The 16430-nt window shown below is 44.1% G+C and overlaps 1 protein-coding gene across 3 annotated transcripts in view; it reads left to right on the top strand.

Annotated features, from left to right (window-relative positions):
- The first annotated feature begins 418 nt into the window (after positions 1-418).
- The window catches only part of CUL1 (cullin 1), an 89594-nt gene continuing 73582 nt past the window's right edge, over positions 419-16430 (top strand). The window contains exon 1 of one of the 3 annotated variants that reach the window (XM_084896508.1): positions 419-708. The gene's annotated coding sequence lies outside the window, so the exon portion shown is untranslated. Of the gene's footprint in view, positions 709-767; positions 925-1006; positions 1185-16430 lie in introns of those variants that run through there. The other 2 variants (XM_084896507.1, XM_084896506.1) reach the window with 2 other exon arrangements.

Here is a 16430-nt window from a genome sequence, read left to right as displayed (position 1 = left end):
GCTGCCAAAATGTGTAGTTTCCAGCACCCCAATTCAACAGTCAATTCCAGATGAATGCAATAAACTACTTCAGCAACCTACACCTACCTGAAAACAATCGTTTTGGTCCCCGCCTCACACCATCCACAGGTGTAAGTCCTTAAATTCTATTCTTGATTTCCCTTTACAAAGATAAAGTGATTCAGTGTTAACATTTGCAAAAAAAAAAAAAAAAAAAAAAAGTTGGTTGAAGTTGGAAGCGGGAAGCCTAAGTATAGTTTTATTTTTCGAACCGATTTCCAGGAGAGGGAGGTTGAGGCAGGCTCGGGCAGCCCCCAGGTACGGAGGGCCCAGGCCTGCAGGTGAGCGGGCTGCGGGCGGGGAGGCCTGCGGCGGCTGTCGGGGCTCCTGCCCGCCCTGCCCGGCTGCCGCCCGGCGCGCCGCTGGGTGAAGGTCCGGCTCCCGGCGGCGGCGCGGCCATTGGGTGAGGCCGTGCTCCCGGTCGGCTCGGGCTGTAGATAGGGGCATCTGTGAGCCCCTCCTGAACCGCTCCGGGGCCCTTCCCGCCGGGGTGGGTGCTCCCAACCGAAAAAAGTGCCCCCTCCTCGTCGTCGGGTCCGCAGTGGCGGGAAGCCGGGGCTCGGCGGCGGCCGGAGGCGGGGGCGGCGGTAAAACCCGGAGATCCGGAGCGCCGCCCGGGACGGCGCGGGGCTGGGGCCCGGGCTTCAGGTAGGAACCAGGCGGGCGGCGGCGGCGGGGGACCCGGGGCGGGGGCCGCGGCGGCGGCGGCGGGCGGTTTCCGGACCCCCCACCCCAACCCCGCGCTCGGGCCGGTGGGGCGATGGCGGCGGTTTCCCCCACACACACCCCTCCCGCCCCGGACGCCGCCGGCGGTGCGTCCCGACCCTCCCCCACGCGCCTCTCCCGGCGGCGGCGGCGGAGCCGGTGAGCGGGAGGCGGGGAGCGGCGGGGGGACGGCGAGGCGGAAGGTGCGCGGTGCAGCGGCGGCGGCGGGAGGAGGGCCGGCCGGGGAGGAGGAGGCGGAGGCGGAGGCGGGGGCCGTGTCGCACGCAGCTCCAGGCGGGGCGGCCCCGGCGGCTGAGGGACGCAGCCAGACCTTGGCGGGACGGGGATTTCACCGGGGCCCAGGCCCGGGGACCAGGCGGAGACGTCGCCGGAGTCATTCCGGCGTCAGGGAAATGCGGGTGAGTGCGGCGGAGGCGGCGGCGGCGCCCGGGCGGAGGGGAGGCGGCGCAGGCCAGGCCCGGAGCCGCGGTGTCGCAGTGACGGGGCCCGCGGGCGGCCCAGCCCAGGCGCCGGGCGAGGCCTGAGCTCCGAGCCGCGGCCGGGCGGCATGGCGGCGGGGCCGGGGGCTCGTGGGCGGGGGCGCCGGGGCGCGAGCGGGGACGGGGGGAGCCCTGAGGCCCCGCGGGCACGGGCTTCGGGGCGGCCGGGCCTGCACCGCGCACCGGGAAAAAGCCCGATTCATCGCGCCGAGGCGGAGGCGGAGGCCTGCTGGCGGCGGCCGGGCTGGGGCGGCGGGGCTGAGGCCGTTCGGCCGTGCGCGCCTCGCCGCCGCCTCCCGCCCCTCGTGCGGCGACCCCCGCGGGGCGCCCGGCCTCGTGCCCTTCCCCCCCGCGCCCCTGGGGACCGCTCCTCCCCGGCTCGTGCTCTCCAGCGAGTGCCGGGCGCCGGCCGCCCTGCTTTCCGGTCGCCCGCCGGCATTGTGGCGACGGGGCAGGTCGCTATTATTGGGTAACAGTCGCTCTTTGGCTCGGTTCCTTCGGGGGGGGGAGCAGGCCGGGGAAGCGGTTAGGGATGCGAGTGCGGCGGCGGCGGGACCGGCCAGAGCCCCCCCCCCCCCCCCCCCCCCCCCCCCGGCGCCCGCCAGTCGGGCCGGGCCGGGCCTGCGCCGCGGCCTCGGCGCGCCCCCGACCCTGCGCCCCGCGGGAGCGCGCGCTGACCCCGCAGGTACCCGCGCGCGGCCCCGGGGCCTCGGCCACCTGGGACGCTGCGTGCGGCGGACGTGGGGATGGTGGTTCGGAGGGGGCAGAGCTCCGGGAGCGAGCCTTCCCTGAGACCACTCTACCACTCTCCAGAGTCAGGGCTTTTCCTCGGCGGCGAGCCCTCTGCCAAAAATAAGGTTCTCTCCTCCCATTGGAGGGCCGCCGTCGTGCTTTTAGTTCGTAGTCGGGGTTGTTAGGGTGCAAATACGGAATCGCATCCACGTACCCGGGCACTTGTTTGCTCTGTGCAAATGGCCCTTCCTGTGTTGGCATTTAAAACCGCCCGAGTTGGGAGTAGAGTCGGTGGTCACCCAGTTTTGTTTTGTTTGTTTTTTTAAAGACACTTATCAGGGCAACAGAAGGGGGAACGAAAGTCAACTTTTACTTGAAGCTTCTAGAATCTGAATATATCTTTAACACTCCGCAGATGCGTGCCGTTTTAAGTTTGAAACTACTTTGTAACCCAGCCTGTCTAAGCTGATTTTTCTGAAATCCTGGAGAGTTTGTGGGTTGCGTGTAAGGTTAGGGGTGAGATGATTTTCTTTAGAAAAGCAGTTGGATAGGAGGATTTTGTGTTTAAGAAGTTATGGGTTATTAGGAAAATGCTATACTTGAAAAATATATTGCTGTTTGTGGCTTTTCTCGTGGTGATTGGACAGACATAGTTGCTTCGCATTTCAAATTTCCAGGCGTGCAAACAGACGAAGGCTGGCTCGCTTTAACTCTATTATGCCCATTTTTGGAGGTTTCAGGAGAGTGCTCAATTACCTTAGAGGGGTGGCCGAATTATTCTCTTAGAATGTTAAACTATTTTTTTTAATTGTTGTCATCTTTTAAAGACTATTTTGCCAAAGGTGGAGGGACTTTCTATATCCTAGTGTTGTGTATGTGTGTTTTTTTCACCATTTTACGAAATCAACCCGTCACAAGCTCAGGTCCTTGCAAGGCATGGCCCCCATTCCAAATATGTCATTAAGAGAGCCAAAGGGCAAATGAATGCCTGAGCTGATTCTGCAGTTTACTTAGCTATTACAGCTCCTTAAGCTCCATTGCCTCTTACTGATTGTTATCTTCCAGAGATAATTAACTTCATCCTGATCTTCAGTGCATCCTCCTTTCCCATGCATTTCAGACTATGAATTCTTTGAAAGGAGGGAGTAGTCTTTATTTCATACCCCCACCTTGATCATTGGTACCTCAGTTGTCTTTTTGAATGAATAAATTTCCCGACATAATCTGACCTAGTGTTTGGCCACTTCTAATTTTGGCTGCAGAAAACAGGCTAGATAAGAATGCAAGCTTTATTGTGATTATATTATTATACCACCCCATGTCTAATGCAGGGCCCCAAGAGACAAATGCCCAGGTTTTCTGTAGCTATGGCAATCCAGGAAAATGCCAAGGAAACAAGCTGTGAAACTTTAATCTCCCCCCACCCCCCACCCCCCCTTAAAACTAACTTTAAGGTGTGGATTTTATTTATTTTTTTCACAACAAAGTTTGGGTCTTTCCAGCTGTTAAGTATTGCAGCCTTGCCTTTAAAATGAAGGCGGTGGTGGTAGAAGCCCTTTGCTGTTGGAGAGGTGATGCAAACCCAGTGGTACCATAGTCCTATGTGATCTCTTCCAGGGGCGACCATTCTTGGGTCCTTGAGGGCCTTGTATCAGAAAATCACTCCTGGTAAGAGCAGCAGGCATAGTGTGCCTTTCTTTCAGCATGGAAAGCTGAAATGGATGTGTTTGAAATTGAGGAGTTGTTGTTTGCCATTCTTCAAATGTGAATTAGGGTCCAAAACTCGTAGGAATGTGTGTGTGTTTTTACTCTTCGCTGTTTCAGCCCTCCATAGGTCCCAAATCCTCAGCAACTGAATCGGCCTGGAATAAACTGTCTTTGGGGCCAATTTTGAACTTGTCTCTTAGATGTCTGGAGAAAAGAGTGTATCATTTTTAAGGACTCATTTGAAATTTATGCTTTTCTTGATATCTGCTATTTTCTCAGCAAGACGTATTTTTTGTTCACTTTTCAAAACAAATGAACATTAAATGAAGAATAAATCAAATTTAAATAAAACCTTTAAGTTACTAAGGACTTTAAGCTCCCTGTTTAATATATATATTTAATGCACACTATAAACAAGATAATTATAATACTTAATGTGTTTTTTAAGGTTTTCATTCACACATTTTCTGGCTCCTAAAAAAGCTGTGTGTTATTTTTGTTTATGCGTAGAACATTTTGCTTTGAGAAGATGTGGGATCTAGTTTGAGCTTAATTTTGCTGGGTGTTCATTTCAGCATTTGTAAAATGAGATAATTTTTTTAATTGACACTGTTTAAAATTTCTTTATAGGCCCTGAAAGCATTGGCTATGTCATAGCTTTAACATTAACAGCATTTGGAAAACTGTCCTATAAAGCATAATCTTATTCATGTTTGAAAAGCAGAGTTGTGAAGCCCAAGTTTGACAGTCATTTAAATTTTTCCCCTGGGGAAAAGAAACTTGGATGGAGGAAGCAGTCCCCTTCTATGCTTCCCCAGTTCCCAGAAGCTCCTATGCTGTCCTCTGTTTTTACTCATGCTCTCCCCTCTGTCTGAAGTGCCATGTCACCAGAGACTCCTGCTCAGCCCCTACCCCTCATCCCATCCCATCCCATCCCATCCCATCCCATCCCATCCCATCCCATCCCATCCCAGGCTAGGAGACTTCCCTGGGATCCCCTGAGTCCCTGCTTGGGTCACTGTCCCTGTACTTAACCCTCTGACTGGACTTGGGGATTTCTCCCACTAGACTCCCCTTTAGATCAGGGATCATATGGTGTGCATTTGTCCCTGGTGCCTTAAGCCACTGCCCACATCATGTGCATTCCTGTAACTCCTACTTTCTTCATGAACATCCTCCCACTTTAAACCTTTGCTAATCTATTAAGTGTAGATACTATTGTTTGGTCCACCTTATAGCATAACAGTTAAGAAAAAGGTTTTGAGTGGTTAGGATCAGGCCTGAGTTACGTTAAAGCACAGGGACTCCAGAGCCCAGATTTAACCAGACTCCCTAAGAATGGTATTTATATGAAGGTGGAAGAAAAGATCAAGATGAAAATGCTCTAAGGATTGACATCTAATCATTGATAATTATAACAGCTCATTATGCAGAACTTGGTAAACTACCAAGAATGAGCTTATTCTTGGTCTTTTAGTAACTGGTGGACATTGAAGGAGGAGAGTAACTGGGATAGAAATGAACAATTCTGGAACTTTGGGACTGTTACTAAGTTGGGTGTGAAGTTTGTAAAACCATTTACAATTGTTCAGATCTATCAAGCTGCAGTTTTTGAAAAGGCCTGTCTCAGAACATGCTTTGGAAAACAGATTGTATGAAATGCCATTTAAAATATGTGTGTGTGTGTGTGTGTGTGTGTGTGCGCATTGGTGAACATATTTAAAGTTATAAGAATGGTTGTAATTTCAAGGTGGTGCACTTTGTGCTTTTAAAATACATATTTAAGAACAGTTTTAAAGCACAAAGATAATACAGATGATCCCAGAATGGAGAAAGCCTCTCAAAGCATCACAACAAAAGTAGGAACTGTTAAAGAAATTATTCATGTGCTTACTTTAAAATAACTAAACTTCTATAGATTAAAATACCATAAATAGAATTCAAAGGCAAAAGGCAAACCCAGGAAAATTTTGTAACTTATGAGCAAATTTACTTTCCTTGCTATAGATGGATTATAAAAAGAAGGAGCAGGAAACATGAAAAAAAATTTCAGCTTCACTAGCAGTCCTAGAAATCAGTGAGATACTATCTTTTAAAAATGTGGCAAAAATTAGAAAATCCAGCTTCTAGTGAGGGTGCAGAGAAATGAGCCTACTTATACATTGCTAGAAAGTATAACAGTGATTTTTCTGAGAAATATGTAACAAAAGCTTATAAAATATGCATGCACTTTGAAATAGCTAATCTAGGGATTTAGTCTAAGAAAATATAAAAAATGACAAGTAGATTAATATTCTGTCATAGGTACACTGTTTAACTAATGTCCTCTTACTGAACATTCTTTTTCACTTTTTTGCCAGTAAGGATGATTGTTTCAGCATTGTTTAGGTAAGTCTTTGCATTTCTCTAATCCTGTATTTAATGAATACTAGTATTCAGCAAATATAAAATGACAAAACATGCTATACAACAACACATATAATGTATAAAAATTCTTTGGGTGTGAATAAATACATTAAAAAAGATAAACCAAAATATTAATAGAGATTATCTCTGGGCAGTGGAATTATGGGTCATTTTTAGTTCTTTTTTTCCTCCAGATTTGTACAGTGTATTTATAATGCAGTTAATTTATTAAAAAAACAAAAGGCAGTAGAAGCTTGGGCCTACTTGAGAGCAAGTTGTTTCTGCTTAGTTTAATGCTGAGATCATTTGGTGTTCGCTTTACTAGCAGACCCCTTTCCAGGTCTGTTCTCCAACCCCACCCCCCTTTCCCGGCCTAGAGGTGAATATTTGACTTCCTGTGGACTGTATTTCCTGGGTCTGTTTCTCTTTTGCTGGTCTAATCTTCCGATTTTCCCCCCATATCTTAATCCCTCAAGTTTCACGCCCTCCATAAAGCTGTCTTAATCTTATGAAAGGCACCTATGTTTATTTTATCAAATTGTAATACTGGATTATGTGCTAATGCATCATCTTTAGTTTCCTTTCCTTAGTGGTATTGTGAATTTCCTATCCCTTTTTGCTACTTCACACCTTTTAGTGATAGTAGATGTATTTTAAAATTGAATGTTTAAACCTGTTGTCATTATGCTTAAGAAATACATTTACTTTAAAAATTAAATACTTTTTGTGCAGTTTGTGCTATAGCTTGGAAAATTGAAAGGTTACTTACCCTTGATTTAAGCAATGCCTTCTAAATGATACAAATTAAGGATACTATTGGAATTACGAGAAAATGGGTGCACAGAAATGTGTCACCAAATGCCGGGGCGGGGCGGGGGTTAAGTATATGCTAACTAAAATGGTTAGGTGTGCCTGGGAGCAAAGCCAGGCACCTCTGCTCCCCTCCCTGTAGGATGGAGGCCTGCTGTTGTGGGGGTGACAGATCACCCACAGCCCACACATGTATTGGTTCCAAGTGGAACTCCAGGAGTAGAGCTCCAGGTCCGGCTCTTTCCCTCCTTGAGCCCTAAGCTCATTTTGGGGAACTAGGAAATGCTTGGTTTGGGGAAGGGTGGACAAGAAAAAGTTTGAGTGGTTTCCTCTGACTTCAAGCTTAGTACACATTTAAGATCTGTACACGATTTACTTACATGTGATACCACCATGTATTCAGTATGTACCACATGCTAGGCTGACGCAAGACAGTAACACTGGCTCAGAGATGTTTTCCTGGTTAGTCATTATATGGAGACTCCCCAAATCAGAGGGGCTTCTGTTTGATAAAAGGGAAGGCTTAGGGGATGCAGAAGACATTAAGCCTGTTGAGCAGTTTTGCCAGGAGTTAGCTGGGATCTTTGTAAATGTGTGTGATAACTGCCTGGTGGGGTTGGGTTGGGTTGGGTTTGGTTTGGTTTGGTTTGGTGGGGGCATAACTGCCTCTGAAGCATTGGACATTATAAATTGTTTGTTTTGGTTACTGTCATTTTTATAATGTGGGGGAGAAAGAAATTCTATCTCTGCCCTAATTAAACCAACATGAGACAGATTAATAAGAGAAAATAACCAAATTTAATTACATACCTACATATGAGAACCGCACATGCATGAGAGAGTTGGAGACTCCCAGTGCATGAGAGGTTCAGAGGCAGAAAGTTAGTATGAATTGTGTATGGCATTCTGAGCAAAGGATGAGGGAGCTTCAGAGGAGAGGAGGGTCATTCACAGGATGATAAGAAGAGCAGATGTTCAGCAATTACATGGAGGTTTGCCCTGCCGTATTGATAGGTCATAAAAAGTTACTTCTGGTGATAACTCTTAATATGGTTAAGGCCCCAAACTTAAGTTGTTTAAGGGAGAGAGAAAAGTTTCTCACAAGCTGGCAGAGTTCCCATTGCCTCGAGCTCAAAGTAGTCCACATGCCAAAGTGGCACATCCTGGGAGGCCTCTGAGTCCCTTCCCTGCTAAAGGAGCTCAGCTGTAGCACCACATGCCACTGCATATTCAGTATTTTTTCTTACCTGTGCAGAGTGTTATTTGCACTGTGCTCCATGACGTGTAAGGCATAGGAGTGGGGCGGGAGAGCTGTGAATAAGTAAGTTTAGGAGATGCTAGGTTGAGGAGTCTTTACTATGTCAATATACATATATATCTCCCTATATTTTTACAGTATGTGTGTATAGGGCGTGTACATGTATCCCCAGTTTAATAAATAGATTTTGAGGGAAGAAAACCCTACTCCTGTATTATAGAATGGACTTTGTTTTGTTGAGCTCTGATTTTGGAATCATAGAATGTGAACAATTATGTGACTTGCAATAGATATGTATATGTTAAATGACTATTCATTTTCCCTGTGTTTAGTGGGATTTTGATTAGCATCTTGAAACACTAGTGTTCTTTGGGAGTATAGGATCCTAATGGGTACAGTTTCAGGTCTAGTTGTCTAGAAAATAACTGCTTCACTTTATTCCTTGTTTAAATCTGAATCATAAATGCTCTTACAGGAAGGATCTAAAACAAATTTAAAGCACATGGTTCACCATTAACCCAGGACTCATGAGGCTAGAGTTATTCTCTCTTTCTTGGTGGTGTCATATGTAAGTGTACTGCATTTGAAAAGCCTTTCAGTCTGTTAAAATTCAGACTTTCCATATATATATTGATGTTAGAGAGATAGAAACATCAGTGATGAGAGAGAGAATCATTGATCGGCTGCCTCCTGCACACACTCAGGGATCAAGCCTGCAACCTAGGCATGTGCTCTTAGCCGGAATCAAACCTAGGAACCTTCAGTCTGCAGGCCAGTGCTCTGACCCAAACTGACAAGGGCTCCTTCTCCTCTTAAAGGTTCTCTTAGATTCTGTCCCATATCTTCTTCCTTCTACATTCTAGCTCAGTGGTTTCCAGAATGTGGACACTTTACATGACATGTGAGGGCACATTCATTTGGGAAACGGAGCCAGGTCTTTCTAAAGCCATTTGGCTGCTTAAGGAAGGGTCATAGCCTGCAGCATTTTCCAGATTTCTGGGACCGCTTACCCTTGTTTTTCTTGAATGATCATAGAAGCATTAGCTTCTATGGAGAACACTTTGCTCTTCAATTCTGTCTTTTCTTCTGCTGATGAACATTGAGGAGATATCTCTTTGACTTGATTTCTGCTCTAGCTTATTTTGTTGTGGGGTTTTTCCATTTTATTTTGGCTCCTTGACTTCCAGCTGAGCCCCCAGCTTCATGTGGTCCTCACACCCTCATTTCACCTGTATTCAGGATTTATTGTGGCGTCTGTGACTATGAAGTCTGTCCCCAGTGGGTGTTTGAGTCACCATAATTTGATAGAGTGAGCTCTGCTCCCAGTCCTTGTTGGTGCTTTACCATATAACCTACCTCATCCCCTTAGGCTCAGAAAGTACTGCAAGTCCAGCTGTGTGCACAGCCCTGGCCTGCTGCATGGCTCACTTACATGTGTGTTGGTCCTGGCTATTTGGCCTGTCCTGGATCTTCAATCTGGGAATATTAGAAGGAAATTTCAGTAAAGCAAACGAATTTGGGGGAATTTTGTTTACTTCAAGATTTTACTTACCTATAACAAATGATAAATGTAGAATTTTTAAAATATATTTTTATATCAGAGTGGGAGAGGGGGAGAGAGAGAAACATCAATGATGAGAGAGTTAACATTGAGTTACACTGCCCGGGCTTGTAAAAATTTTTGTTTGATAGGCTGATTAAATGTCTATGATTAAAGAAGTTGCAGATTATAACTAACAAACCACATGTTATGCTAATGTTTCTTTAGAAAATGTGGATGTGGCATTAAGATGAACATCCACATTGCTTTATATGGTAGCGGATGGGTGAAAATATTTGTTTGTAACTAGGACAGTAGGCTCCATTAGTTGTAGTGAAATGTGATTTTTTTTTTAATTGATTTCAGAGAGGAAGGGAGAGATAGAGATAAGAAACATCAATAAGAGAGAATCATCAGTTAGCTGCCTCCTGCACGCTCCACATTGGGGATCGAGCCTGAAACCCTGGCATATGCCCTGACCAGGAATGCTCAGCCACTAAGCCACGAGAGCTGGACTGAAACATGATTTTTAAAACACATTCTGATTATTCCTTTCGACAGCAGTGAATCAAGAACTTTAGTGTTTACATTAAAAGTAACTTTTTTTCAAAATGCAGAGCATTAGTCTGTTTTGTCCACAGTCTGGTGTAGACTGAGTCAGAGTGCCTACTCAGTGTGTAATCTGAAAATAGTGAGTCCTATAATGTGCTGCTTTGAATAGAAATGTGCTGCATTTATACTTTGCAGAAGTTAATTTATGTGCAAAGTTTTGATATGTAAGTTTTATCTTAGAAATTTGAATTGTGTTTAGAAGCCCACATCCTCTGTAGTGTCCCTTTTTAATACAAAGTTATTGATAAAAACTATAGGGAAAATCTGGATTTTGTGATTCTGATATTCTCTTAAAAAATATGAACTACATGACCCGCTTGTTTGACTCAGTGGTTGAATGTTGACCCATGTGCCAAGAGGTCACCGTTTCAATTCCCGGTCAGGACACATGCCCGGGTTACGGGCTCAGTCCCCAGCTGGGGGATGTGCAGGAGACTGCCTATTGATGTTTCTCATTCATGTTTCTTCCTCATCGATGTTTCTATCTCTTTATCCCTCTCCCTTCCTCTCTCTCTCTCTCTCGAACTCAATAAAAACATATTTTTAAAAAATATTAGCTACATTTTCAACTGGGAACATGGTTTGATAATTTTTTTTTTCAAAATAAGTGATTTGAAGCATAAGCGTGAAAGCCTTGCCTGAGAAAATACACAGTTAATGCGTCTTGATTAGAAGCTGTTCAATGAAAAACCTCGAGAAAATGCTAGAATTGGAATCTGTGGTAGAATTATTTTCTGAGCTGAAACTGATGCTACAGGTTTTATCATGTTTCCCCCTTTGTATAGATATGGCCAGATTGTTTTGAGTCAGTGGGGAGGAGATTTTTTTTTTTAAGTCCCTTTTCCCCACCTGCTTCCAGAAAACCTCTTGACGGTTATCAAGTGGCATACTTTCATGAGTGCAGAAGGTTTACTTATGTGATTGAGAATCTAATGATTCTTATTGATCTGAGCCCAGATATAAACACACACTTGTTTATTCTGTACCTCCCATACCTTTTCCCCAATGCATATTGTCTGAAAATACTAAATTTCTCTCAAGTACTTCATTTATTATAGTAGTTGCTAAGGATATTTGCAACAAGATGCTTTTTACCAAGTGCAGCACTGAACAGGAGCACAGAATGGGTGCAGATCTCTGGCAGGTGGACCCACCAGGGCAGTAGGTAGCAGGCAGTAAGTAAATTCGTTGTGACCCTGAGTAGTTAGGACCGTTATCCATCCACCTAAAAGAGGGCGCCACTTGATTACCCTAGGTACCTTCAGTAGGGAGAGTAAATTGATAAACTGTATTCAAATCAAATCAAAACACTCCAAATCAGAAAAGGAGCATGGTGGGGGATGCACAATATCCTTTTTAAACCAATTGGTAGTGAAATGGGAAGTGTCTTTGATAGGTCAGTTAGGTAGGGAAAATTGCTGATCAGAGTTTTTGAACTTAGGGTTAATTTATTTGTGTTAGTGGAATGAAAAGGCTTGAAAACCTGGATTGGGTGAATAACTAACTTCTTGTTCCCTAGAGATGTGATAGCTTTCCAAATTTTAGCAGGTATTAATTCGAGGCTCAGCACTCACCAACTATGTACAGACTTCACCATACACGCAGGAAAGTTGGGAATGAGTTGAACAGAACTTGGGAAACTATGAGTTGAAGCTCATTTCATTTAAGGGAGAGCTCCAGCATTTGTAGCAGGATAATGCTGCCTTTCTGAGCAGCCCTCCTGCCTTTGCCTCATCAGCAGAGACGGGATTTGCCGGCTACATGTAACTTGTGATTGTGCCACCCCAGCTGAAGGCCTGGATTTCCACCCTCAGTAGCCATAGAATGTTTCCTGCATCACTAAAGGGGGGAAAAAGAAAACACTTGGTTTTTGTATTTAGGAATGTTTCTTTGAGCTCTTAAAATGACCCCAAACACACACAGACATAACTGAAATCAAAGATGCACTGAAGAATACTTGCCTTATGTTCTGTGAGCTCCATTCTTTCTGTTTCACTGTTTAAAATGTTCCATTGCCATTTACTGAGGTACTGTCATGGCATGGCCCACATAGATTGCAGTTCTCAATTTGAAAAACATTCATAGTATAGATAATCAGGATCAAATCAATTACCACTTTTCCTTTTTTAACATGAATGAAAATGCTTTGTTATAAAATATATGCAAGCTAGATCATTGAAAAATGTGTTAAGCCCTGGCTGGTTTGGCTCAGTGGATAGAGCATCAGCCTGCTGACTGAAGGGTTCCGGGTTCGATTCTGGCCAAGGACACATGCCTGGGTTGCAGGCTCCAATCCCAGTAGGTGCCAGTCAATGATTCTCTCTCATAATTGATGTTTTTCCCTCTCCCTTCCTCACTAAAATCAATAAAATATATTTTAAAAAAAAGAAAAAGAAAAAAATGTGTTCATAAAATTGTGCTGAAAATGAGACTTGAAATTTGGTCCTTAGCAGTTAAAAGTAGTTTATGTAGATAAACCATCTGTAGCACCTGTTAAATATTAAGTGTCGATAGTCATCTGCAAGTTTTTGAGGTTTTTTATTTTATTTTTTTAATATATTTGTATTGATTTCAGAGAGGAAGGGAGAGGGGTAGAGAGATAGAAACATCAATGGTAAGAGAGAATCATTGATTGGCTGCCTCCTGCACTCCCCCTACTGGGGACTGAGTCCGCAACCCAGGCATGTGCCCTTGACCTGGAATCAACCCAGGACCCTTCAGTTCGCAGGCTGATGCTCTATCCACTGAGCCAAACCAGCCAGGGCAAGTTTTTGAGTTTTTAAACCAATATATATTAGTGATGCTTGATACCCTACTTGAAAGTCAGATGGTAATTAAAACAAAGAATTTATATGCTGACTAAACTAAAAATCAGTTATGGCTTAGCTGGCATGGCTCAGTGCTTGAGCGTCATCCTATAAACCATGAGATCACAGTTGCATTCCCAATCAGAGTATATCCCCAGGTTGTGGCTCAGTCCCCTGTGTAAGGCATGCAAGGAGGCAGCTGACTAATGATTCTCTCATCATTGATGTTTCTGTCTCTCTCCCCTCCCTTCCTCTTTGAAATAATATATACTAGTGTGTGTGTGTGTGTGTGTGTGTGTGTGTGTGTGTGTGTATGTGTGTGTATCAGTTACAAATTAAACAATATTTAAGGCTTTGAGTGCTTGTATGTGGATTTTAGGATTTTTTAAATGACCCCTTTCTATTAATTGTTCAAGTATCAAATCTAAGATAATGAAAATAGTTTCCTAATACTAAGATGTTAATAGAAGAAAATTCTATACTAATGACATCTGAAATTTCTCATAACTATAAATATACATGTATTTAGGGGAATGAGAACAGCATGTTTCTGTATTATATAATTAGGACAAAGATTGATCTCCAGTGGAAGGCAGCTGTATTTATTTAGTGTAAGTACTAATTTCAGAGCTCTTCTGGATTTTAGAAAGTGAGAGACACATGGAGAGAATTAAACTGTGAAGCTTTAAATGCATTTGCTCTTATCCTACCCCAGAATGGTGGGTCCTAGCATTGTTTCTAATTTAAAGCCATACATTTTACTGTTTTTATGGCTTGTTTGAATAATTATATTTTTATTAAATTTAATACATAATGTAAATATCTTTTTAAAAATATATTTTATTGATTTTTTTACAGAGAGGAGAGAGAGAGAGTGTTAGAAGCATCGATGAGAGAGAATCATCGATCAGCTGCCTCTTGCACACCCCCTGGGTTGTGCCCGCAACCAAGATACATGCCTTGACCGGAATCAAACCCGGGACCTTTCAGTCCGCAGGCCAAGGCTCTATCCACTGAGCCAAACTGGTTTTGGCTAATGTAAATATCTTATCCCCCTGTTGACGAGGACCTGCTTCCCTCTCGGAGCATTCACTTAGGCCAACAGGCCTTAGGCCCAGGTTACGGCTGGGAGCAGATAGCACTGCGAGGTGCACGTGCCTCCCAGCCGACAGGCCTAGGACCTGGGTCACTGCTGGGAGTGGATTGCGCCTGAGGGCATGGCCGCCTCACAGGCCCACGGAGGGCTGGAAGCAGATCTCTTGGAGGGGGTTGGGGGGAGGGAGAGGGCAGCTGCCTCGAAGACTCATGGGAAGGCTCATGGCCCAGGCTGGGTCTGGAAGCGGATCGCTGGAGTGGGGCATGGTGGGGGTGTGGGAGCCTCCCAGGCGGATGGTCAGGGCCACAGCTGGGAGCAGATGGCACCAGGGATGCACGGCCGGGCTAAAGCTAATAACAGATCACGCAGGGGGTGCAGCCACCTCCCAGGCCTACAGCCTGGGCTGCGCTCCCTGGGATCTGGGGGTCTCTGGTGGGCCTGAGAGGACTGGGCGCTGCTATCTTACGTCTATGGATGCCACCATTTTGTCGTGGAGTGATGGTTAATTTGCATATTACTCTATTAGATAGGATTATTAGATAGGATGATTTGCAAAATATAAAAAATCAGAAAATAAGCCTCTACTTCCAATTATTTTGATTTATGGTATCATTATGATATCTTACAGAATATAGTTTCATTGCCCTGAAAATTCTCTGTGCTCTATATTTACTGTCCCTCCCCTAAGTCCCTGGCAACCATTGATCTTTTTACTGTCTCCATAGTTTTGACCTTTCCAGAATGTCATACAGTTGGCATCATATAGTACGTAGCCTTTTTAGATTGATTTCTTTGACTTAGTAATATGCCTTTAAGTTTCCTCTATGGAAGGTTCATTTATTTTTAATGCTGAGTGATATTCTGTGGTTCTGGGTGTACCACAGTTTATCCATTCACCTACTGAGGGACATCTTGGTTTCTTCTAAGTGTTAGCAGTTATGAATAGAGCTGCTATAAACGCAATGTGCACATTTTTGTGTGGGCATAAATTTTCAGTTCATTTGGGTAAATTCCAAGGAGTGTAATTGCTGAATTGTGTGAATGATAATAAAATAACATTTCTTACAGAAAATGTTTAACGAAAATTAAAATTGAATTTTTAAAAAAAATGATTGCAGGGTCGTATGGTAAGAGTATGTTTAGTTTTGTAAGAAGCTGCCAAACTGCCTTCTAAAGTGGCTGTACCATTTTGCATTCCCACCGGCAATGAATGAGAGTTACCGTACCAGGTGTACAGTTACTAATGCAGATTTTTTTCAATAGATGGAGTTACACATATGTTGATATATATGCTGTTTTATTGTATTGATAGCAAGCTTCAAAACTTCATATGTCAAAATTTCTGAAGGTGTTAACATCATAGATATTTTTATGCTTAAAAATGTCAAATTTCATACCAAAAAAGCATTTGCAGGAAGTTTTAATTCATTATTTTATTTTGAAGAAAAGTGCTGCTGAATACTTTGGGAAGCTTATGGTGAACATGCTCCATCTCAAGATACTTGTGAATGCTGGTTTAAACTCTATAAAAATAATTATTTCAATGTGAAAGACAAAGAATGTCCAGGTCAACCAAAAAAGTTTGATGACCAACAATTACAAGCATTATTGGATGAAGATTCGTGTCAAACTCAAAAACAACTTACAAAAAGATTAAACGTTGCTCAGCAAACAATTTCCAATTGTTTACAAGCAATGGGAAAGGTTTTAAAGGAAGAATCAACTGAACGAAAGACAAATGGAAAACTGAAAAGTCATTAGTAAAATGTTGCTTCCAGGGCACAAAAGAAAGTCTTTTTTGCATCAAATAGTGACTGGCGATGAAAAGTGGATTAATTTTGGGAATCCAAAACACATTAATTCATGGGTTGATCCAGGCCAGCCATCAGCATTGAATTCAAGAACAAATCGCTTCGGAAAGAAGACAATGCTCTGCGTTTGGTGGGATTAGGAAGGGTGTGTATATTATGAACTGCTAAAACCAGGTGAAATCATTAATACTGATCGATACTGACAACAAATAATCAGTTTGAACCTGGCTTTGATTGTGAAATGACCAGAATGTTCCAGAAGACACGGCAAAGTAATTTTGCTTCATGATAACGCACCATCACACACTTCAAAACCAGTTAAAGACATGTTAAAAGATCTTGCCTGGAAGGTATTAACCCACCCGCGGTATTCACCTGACCTTGCT

Source organism: Pipistrellus hanaki, assembly GCF_964339955.1.
Source record: "Pipistrellus hanaki genome assembly, chromosome: 10".
Classification (NCBI taxonomy): domain Eukaryota; kingdom Metazoa; phylum Chordata; class Mammalia; order Chiroptera; family Vespertilionidae; genus Pipistrellus; species Pipistrellus hanaki.
This window is presented reverse-complemented; position numbering and strand designations above follow the sequence as displayed.